General features: G+C 31.8%; 1 pseudogene; it reads left to right on the top strand.

The window, feature by feature from the left end:
- Nucleotides 1-1,302: 1,302 nt before the first annotated feature.
- Nucleotides 1,303-7,666, top strand: LOC143598414 (beta-galactosidase-like; annotated as a pseudogene).
- Nucleotides 7,667-7,915: the final 249 nt, after the last annotated feature.

Below are 7,915 nucleotides of genomic sequence, written 5' to 3'. Positions count from 1 at the left end.
GACCGAATTCACATAGACTTGTCATCGTAACGCTCGGGTTTTACCAACGTCCGGGTTTTATTGACCGAATAAACATCGTTATAAATATTTTAACTTTTTCATATGTTAATTTGACGAGTTTATTTTTTGTTATTAATTCTTGTACCATTACGAACTTAATCGATACAGACCAAACTTTTTTAACATGTTAATTTTTAGTTATACGACTGTCGCTACTGCTTTCGTGTTAACGTACATATTATGTTTTAAATTTATTGTCGATATCTTAACGAACTTAACACATACCAATCAAATCCGCATTAATGAACCGTCAGAATGTGACAGGACGTGCATATGAACATATCCCAACTGTACCGGCGCAACGCGACGGGTAAAAACTAATTTAATAATAGCTAAAATAGGACGTGACACATCGTTGTCTACACAAAATAGTCTCATATCACACTTGTATTTTTATAAAAATAATAAATTTAATGTATTTAATATATTACAAAAAAAATGAGTTTTTTTTTAATTTAATATTCGAAACTTATGCATGTGACCGTGTATATACTCTACATTCCTCGTATTATTAATTGTGGTTTTTGTCTATGTGGTTTGTCTAAATCTGTGATTTTAATCTAATAGTTTCAATTTGTGATTTTCATCTCTATGTTTTCATTTCACTTGCAATTAAAATTACCCCACTAACACAGTTAAGTCTTGTCGCTAAACCATTCAGTGTGCCCCTAACGCGAGGATCACTTTTGTCCTTTTTCTCCCCAGATAAACCCAGTCATAATTCGCAAGCCCCTTCACGTGAGGGGCTAGGTGTATTTGAAAAAAATGGACAAAACCATGCTGATAGGTTTAACGGCCAGACTTAACGGGGTTAGTGGGGTCGAGTTTAATTGCAAGTAAAATTAAACCACAGGGACGAAAATCACACATTTGAAACTATTTAACTAAAATCGCGTATTTGGACAAATCACATGGACGAAAACCTCAGTTAACTCTAATTATTAATTCTTATTTAATATAATAATATAATATATACGCATATATATTTTATACTTAAATGAAAAATGCAAAGAAGCTGAATGGTATTTATATATGTAGGACCCTCACTGCTGCATACAAACCCAATCTCCCTTGCTTAAATGCAGCTTCATAACACTCAAAACATTCTCACATTGATAAATATAAAACCAAAAGTTACCATATTTATATCTTTCTTTTAACTTAAGTTACAAAAAACAAGAAAGATCAAAGAATAAAGTGATATATAATTGGAGCAAAATAAAGGATTTTGCTCTGTTTGTGATGGATTATGTGATCAAGAAACATGAGCTTATCAAAATGCAGAAACTTGATATAATATTAATATCGGTGGTCTTGTTATGTTCATGTGTTTCTTTGTGTGCTGCTTCTGTTTCATATGATCATAAGGCAATATCCATTAATGGCCAAGAAAGATTCTTATTTCTGGATCCATTCATTACCCAAGAAGCACTCCAGAGGTAAACTTGTCAATGTGCTTATTTAAATTTTCTTGATTTAAGATTTTTTTTTTTTTGGCATATTGCAATCAAGAACTAATTTCTGGGAATTTATTTTGATGTTTTAGATGTGGCCAGATCTTATTCAGAAGGCGAAAGAAGGAGGGTTGGATGTGATTCAAACTTATGTTTTTTGGAATGGGCACGAACCGCAACCTGGTCAAGTAAGTGCAGTGCTTTTCATAGCTTGACCAGTTATCGAAACGGTCGTCTTATATGTGGGCCCAGTTTTAAAATAGTTGCACTTTCTGCATGTTACCTTGTTTGAGAAGTAAAAAAAATAATAAAATTGTTTATGAATTATCTAATGTTTTAAAAATAATAAACAAGTCATGCTCATAATTTAGCTTATGTGTATTTGTAATGTTAACAAAATATGAAGTCTTAAGAATCTAAATGTGAGATTTTGAAAGAAACTTTTTTTTATATATAAATCCGGTCCAAACGGTTGTGCAAAAAATATTGATGTTTTTTTTTCTTTTCTTTCAGTATTATTTTCAAGACAGGTATGACTTGGTGAAGTTCATTAAGCTAATTAAGCAAGCTGGACTCTATGTTCATCTCAGAGTTGGTCCTTATGCTTGTGCTGAATGGAAATTTGGGTAATTATTTTTTAAATTCCATAAATAATAATAATAATATATTTATATTTATTTAAATTTTTTTTTCCAGAGGGTTTCCTGTTTGGTTGAAATATGTTCCAGGAATTAGTTTTAGAACAGATAATGGTCCTTTCAAGGTCTGCCTCACTTTCTCATAAACTAAAAAAAAAACATTTTTGTAAAAATTATTTCTGGGTGTTTTAAATTTAGAATGTATTAATAATTATATATATAGGCTGCAATGGAAAAATTCACAAGGCACATTGTGAATATGATGAAAGCAGAAAGATTATATGAAAGTCAAGGTGGTCCAATTATATTATCTCAGGTAGTCAAAGACTCAAAGCTAACCATTTTTAACCAAAATTTGCACAAATGGATTTTAATAAAAATTAAGTGTGACAGATCGAAAACGAATATGGCCCGGTGGAGTATTTACTGGAGCACCGGGTCGAGCTTATACAAACTGGGCAGCTAAAATGGCTGTCGGTCTAGGAACCGGTGTACCGTGGGTCATGTGTAAACAAGATGATGCTCCTGATCCTGTTGTAAGTTCACCATTTAGTTATGCAAGGTTTTTGAATATGTTGACTTTTTTCTTGTCAATCAATTTCCCACATGGATGTTTGCATGTTGTATGTTTCATGTGGGATCCTTTATGAAGTGCACATGGGCCGTTTTTCATTATGCATTACATGAAATAATTAATGAAAGTAATATTATATAATGCATGCTATTAAAAAAAGATCAAATCTTGATAAGTCATAATTATAATAATAATAATTAAATGTTGTTTTTTTATTGACAGATTAACACCTGCAATGGTTTTTACTGTGACTATTTCTCTCCCAATAAAAATTACAAACCGAAGATGTGGACCGAAGCATGGACAGGATGGTAATTTTATTCAATTCATGAGCGTGAATGCACGATTTTTTTATTTATTTTTATTTGGTTGATTTATGTTTCAAAACATTAATGAAATAGGTTCACTGAGTTTGGAGGTGCGGTTCCTTATAGACCCGCTGAAGACTTGGCATATTCGATGGCGAAGTTTATTCAGAGTGGTGGATCTTTTGTCAATTATTATATGGTAAGTTAAACATTTTATGTTTATATAATATATAATAATGTTGCATGAAAGTTAATCTTGTTTTGTATTTTGACAGTATCATGGAGGAAACTAATTTTGGGCGGACCGCAGGTGGCCCGTTTATTGCTACAAGCTATGATTATGACGCTCCCCTTGATGAATACGGTATGTTATGGGCTAAGATTCTTTCTGTTACTCTTGATAAAAGGGTATTTTGGACATTTCACAAATAATAATACCATCAACCTGATCACAACTTACAAAAAAAATAAAAATAATAATAAAATTAAGGGGTGCTTAGGATCACTTATTTAAAAAACTTATGCTTCTAAGTAGAAACATATAATCAACATACTAAAAACAGCTTATTTCATCCTAAGGGTAAACTTGTAATTTGGAATTAGTAGGTTTGATGGTATTATTTGACAAGTAATCAAACATTTAATACTTACAAACTTTCTTAGCACAAAGATAGAAGATATTTAAGATAATTCTTCCAAAAAAAAAAATAATAATATTTGATTTTTTGTTACTAAATTTGAACAAATTAAAGTTTATCGGAATGTTTATTACAGGACTAAAACGCGAAGCTAAGTGGGGACATCTGAAAGATCTGCATAGAGCCATAAAACTATGCGAGCCCGCTTTAGTAAATGGTGATCCTTCTATTATCAGTCTTGGAAACAATCAAAAGGTTGCATTTTTATGTACTTTTTATTCATAATCAAAATATATTAATATCCACATCAGCAGCGGGCCCCGCCTCTTACATTCGATTAGTCTTTATAACTGCAGGCATATGTTTACAACTACAAGACTGGAGGATGTGCTGCTTTCCTTTCAAATAACGACAAAAACGCGTATGCAACCGTGAACTTTAGAAACCAGCGTTATAATATCCCGCCTTGGTCTATAAGTATCCTACCGGACTGCAAGAATACTGTTTATAATACAGCAAGGGTGAGAGTTTATAAATTTTCATTATTTCTTATTTTAGTAATAAGAGTTTATGGCTGAAAGTGTAAATGTGATTAATAGGTAGGTGCACAAACTGCATTGATGAAGATGACTTCAGCGGGTGAAGGGTTTACTTGGCAGTCATACAATGATGTAACCGAGTCGTATAATGACAACTCGTTTACAAACGTTGGATTGTTAGAGCAAGTTAATGTCACTAGAGATTCTTCGGATTATTTGTGGTATATGACAGAGTAAGTGCAACTTTTTTTTATGTATCATTTCGCATTAATTTCGCACTAAATACTAAAATGCAGCATTTTCTTATAAAACCATTAAAAATTTGGATTGTAAATTATTATAATATTTTTTTGTAGTCAGAGTTATATTAGTTTGTTAAACATAAATGCTTGCGGGTCAACCCAACTGACTCGGGCATATTAAAAATGGCCCGTTTCAACATGAGCCCATTTTAACCTGTTATACAACCTGACCCGACCCGTACTAGAAAATGACAAGGTTTCATACTCAGTGTCAGGGTTGGCTCCAATGAGGGGTTCTTGAGAAGCGGGAAGTGGCCGACGCTTTTAGTCTCATCTGCGGGTCATGCTTTGCATGTTTTTATCAACGGACAGTTATCAGGTAACGAGTTTAAAGCAAGTAACAAGATGTTTTATCATTTATTTTGGTCATTAGTTATATGAGTTCGGAAGACATTCTGTCAGGGCCGTCTCCGAGGATCGTGAAAAATTTTGGGCCGAAGGCGAAAAAAATTGGGCCTTAAATTAGTTGAGTAATTGGGTTTAAGCATTAAGAATACACATTTTTTAAAGAAAACACACACACATATATATATATAGGGGAAAGTTAACGTACAAATGAAATTAGCGTGCTAAACGTGAGAATCAAGTAGAGTAATTATATATGCAAGTAGAGTAATTATGTAATTACATCATAGAGTAATTACGTAATTACTCTATGATGTAATTACATAATTACTCTACTTGTATCATATAATTACTCTACTTGATTCTCACGTTTAACACGTTAATTTTATTTGTATTTGATTCAAACCCTATATATATATATATATGTTTTATAAAAATGAAAATTCGGGTTTAAACATTATGAATACACATTTTTTTAAAAAAAAACACATAAATATATTTTTTTTATTAAAAAAAAGTCCGGGCCTATCGGGATGTCAGGCCGGGGTCGGTTGACCACCTGGCCCCGCCTCATAGCCGGCCTTGCGTTCTGTATGTTTCTTGATTAGGAATGTCGGCAAATAACCATGTACATACTATGTTTTCTATTTCATTTCATGCAAGTATTGTTGTGTTTAATTATCAATGATAACAATTTGTTGTACAATATGATTTATATTTAAAAATATGCATGGTTCATATTATGGCACACTTTGTTTATTACAGGAACTGTCTATGGAAGTAAAGATAATCATAAGTTAACTTTTAGTAAACCAGTAAATCTAAGACCTGGTGTAAACAAGATTTCTCTACTTAGCATTGCTGTTGGTCTTCCGGTATGCTCTCTCTCTCACTCTGTCTCTCAATCCTATATTGGGAAGGGATATTTTGAGAACGTTGTTGAGTTTTAAGAACTTAAGAACTTTATTCTTAACCACACATTAATTAAATATATTATATTATGTGGCTGAGATTAAATGTGATTAAAAAATTAAACAGGAGAGATAATAAAGATGTACAGTGATTACACTAATTTAAACGTCCGTTACATCTAAGTAAAAAGTCGACTCGGTGCGTAAAAAATTTTGTAATTTTTCTACGTACATGTAACCTACATATATGTAAAAAAAAATTCAAAAAAAAAAAATTGTTACTTTAAGTTCTTTCGAGTTCTTAGAACTCAAAGTGGTTCTCAAAAGAAATCAATCCCTATATATATATGCATACATATAGGAGTATATTAAACAACACACAGTTTCTTGCGAGAACAGGAAAAACAAAATAAATAATTCATTTATTCAATCTTAACTTTTCAAAATATAAGAAAATGGTTGAAATGCAATGTATATTCAACTTTCTTGAAAATAAAAAAAAACTATATTATTATTATTATTATTATTTATTATTATTTGTTGTTGTTTATTTGTACATCACATATGCATTTGTGTATAAGAAGTAAAATTTTAAGAAGTATGAATCACTGATAAAAAAAATACACGATTTAGGTTTGTTCTTTTAGTTCTCACGGTAATTTAGTGTTATGGAGTCTTATATATATAACAATTTTTTGTGAGTCTTATGATTCTCTCTTATTTGATTTTGTAGAATATCGGTCTACATTTCGAGACATGGAATGCAGGTGTTCTTGGTCCAGTCATACTCTATGGTCTTAATGAAGGAAAAAGAGATTTGACTTGGAAAAAGTGGTCTTACAAGGTTTGACTTTTACAAACTTTCTATTCACCGGGCCTCATCCAGTCATCCTAGTTGTCGAATCATATAAACTGGGACCGGCATTCTGATATGAGCCCGTCATAAGTTGAAGGGTCCAAGGGAGACTAAAGGGTTGGGAATGTTGAGAGTCCAAATAACCGCAACTTTTACTACTACAATTAGGCTTATTTATATGTTTGTGTTATAGTTTACATGATATGAATGTTTATATAATAAAAATATTAAGGTCTATTAACCTTGTATTTGGAGAATTGCCATCTCGAATCGGCTAACTGGAGACTAACCCATCTCGAATCGGGCCAACTATCTTTACGTTTCTAAATAAAACAGAGCTTCCGTTTTCTGGGTTCTATCACATTCGCATCTACATTTCACATTATAAAACAAAATAAAGATGTTGAATGCCAAATTGGCCAAGATGAATAGACCAAATGTTTTTACATGAGTTTTGACTTAACTTTGACTTTTTGACCAGGTCGGTCTTAGAGGCGAAACTCTAAGTCTTCATTCAGTCAAGGGTAGTTCGTCTGTTGAGTGGATTCAAGGTTTCATTTGTAGCTCAAAGACAACCATTAACATGGTACAAGGTATAATGACTAAATAGGAAATTTGTATATTATGTTATATACTTTCTTGAAATAGTCAATGTTTGACTTTTTTATAAGTTAGCATAATACCCTTCAAAGAGGACATGTAAGTGAATCTTTTGAACCCAAATTAGTAACCATATCTTACATGGAATCTTTCCCATAAAGGAAAGTTGTAAGGTTTTTGCATGATTAATTAATTATTATTATTATTATTTTTTATTTATTTTTTTTGAAGACTATTTTCAATGCTCCGGGTGGGAATGAACCTTTGGCTTTAGACATGAGAAGTATGAACAAAGGTCAAATATGGATAAACGGTCAAAGCATCGGACGTTATTGGCCTGCATACAAGGCGAGTGGATCTTGTAGCAGTTGCAGTTATGCTGGCTATTTTGATGAGAAAAAATGCTTAAGTAATTGTGGTGAATCTTCCCAAAAATGGTAAGAAAGATTCACTCTTTTTTGTAAAAATCTTGAAGCTTTCTTATGTTTTTATCCATCACAACTTGTAAGCTTCTGAAAACCGGATCATTCAATGGTCAAAAATTACCTTTTTACCCTTTCTTCGAATCTATACTCACATTTTAAGTAACATCACATTGTTTCACAATAATATCCTTTTTAGCAATTTTTTCCAAAAATTCTTTAAAAAAACACAAAAATTTGTCAAACATTCAAATATCAAATTGAGTTT

This window comes from Bidens hawaiensis, unplaced genomic scaffold, assembly GCF_021521415.1.
Source record: "Bidens hawaiensis isolate Kalapana, Puna unplaced genomic scaffold, B.hawaiensis_p1.1 tig00050098_1, whole genome shotgun sequence".
Lineage (NCBI taxonomy): Eukaryota > Viridiplantae > Streptophyta > Magnoliopsida > Asterales > Asteraceae > Bidens > Bidens hawaiensis.
This window is presented reverse-complemented; position numbering and strand designations above follow the sequence as displayed.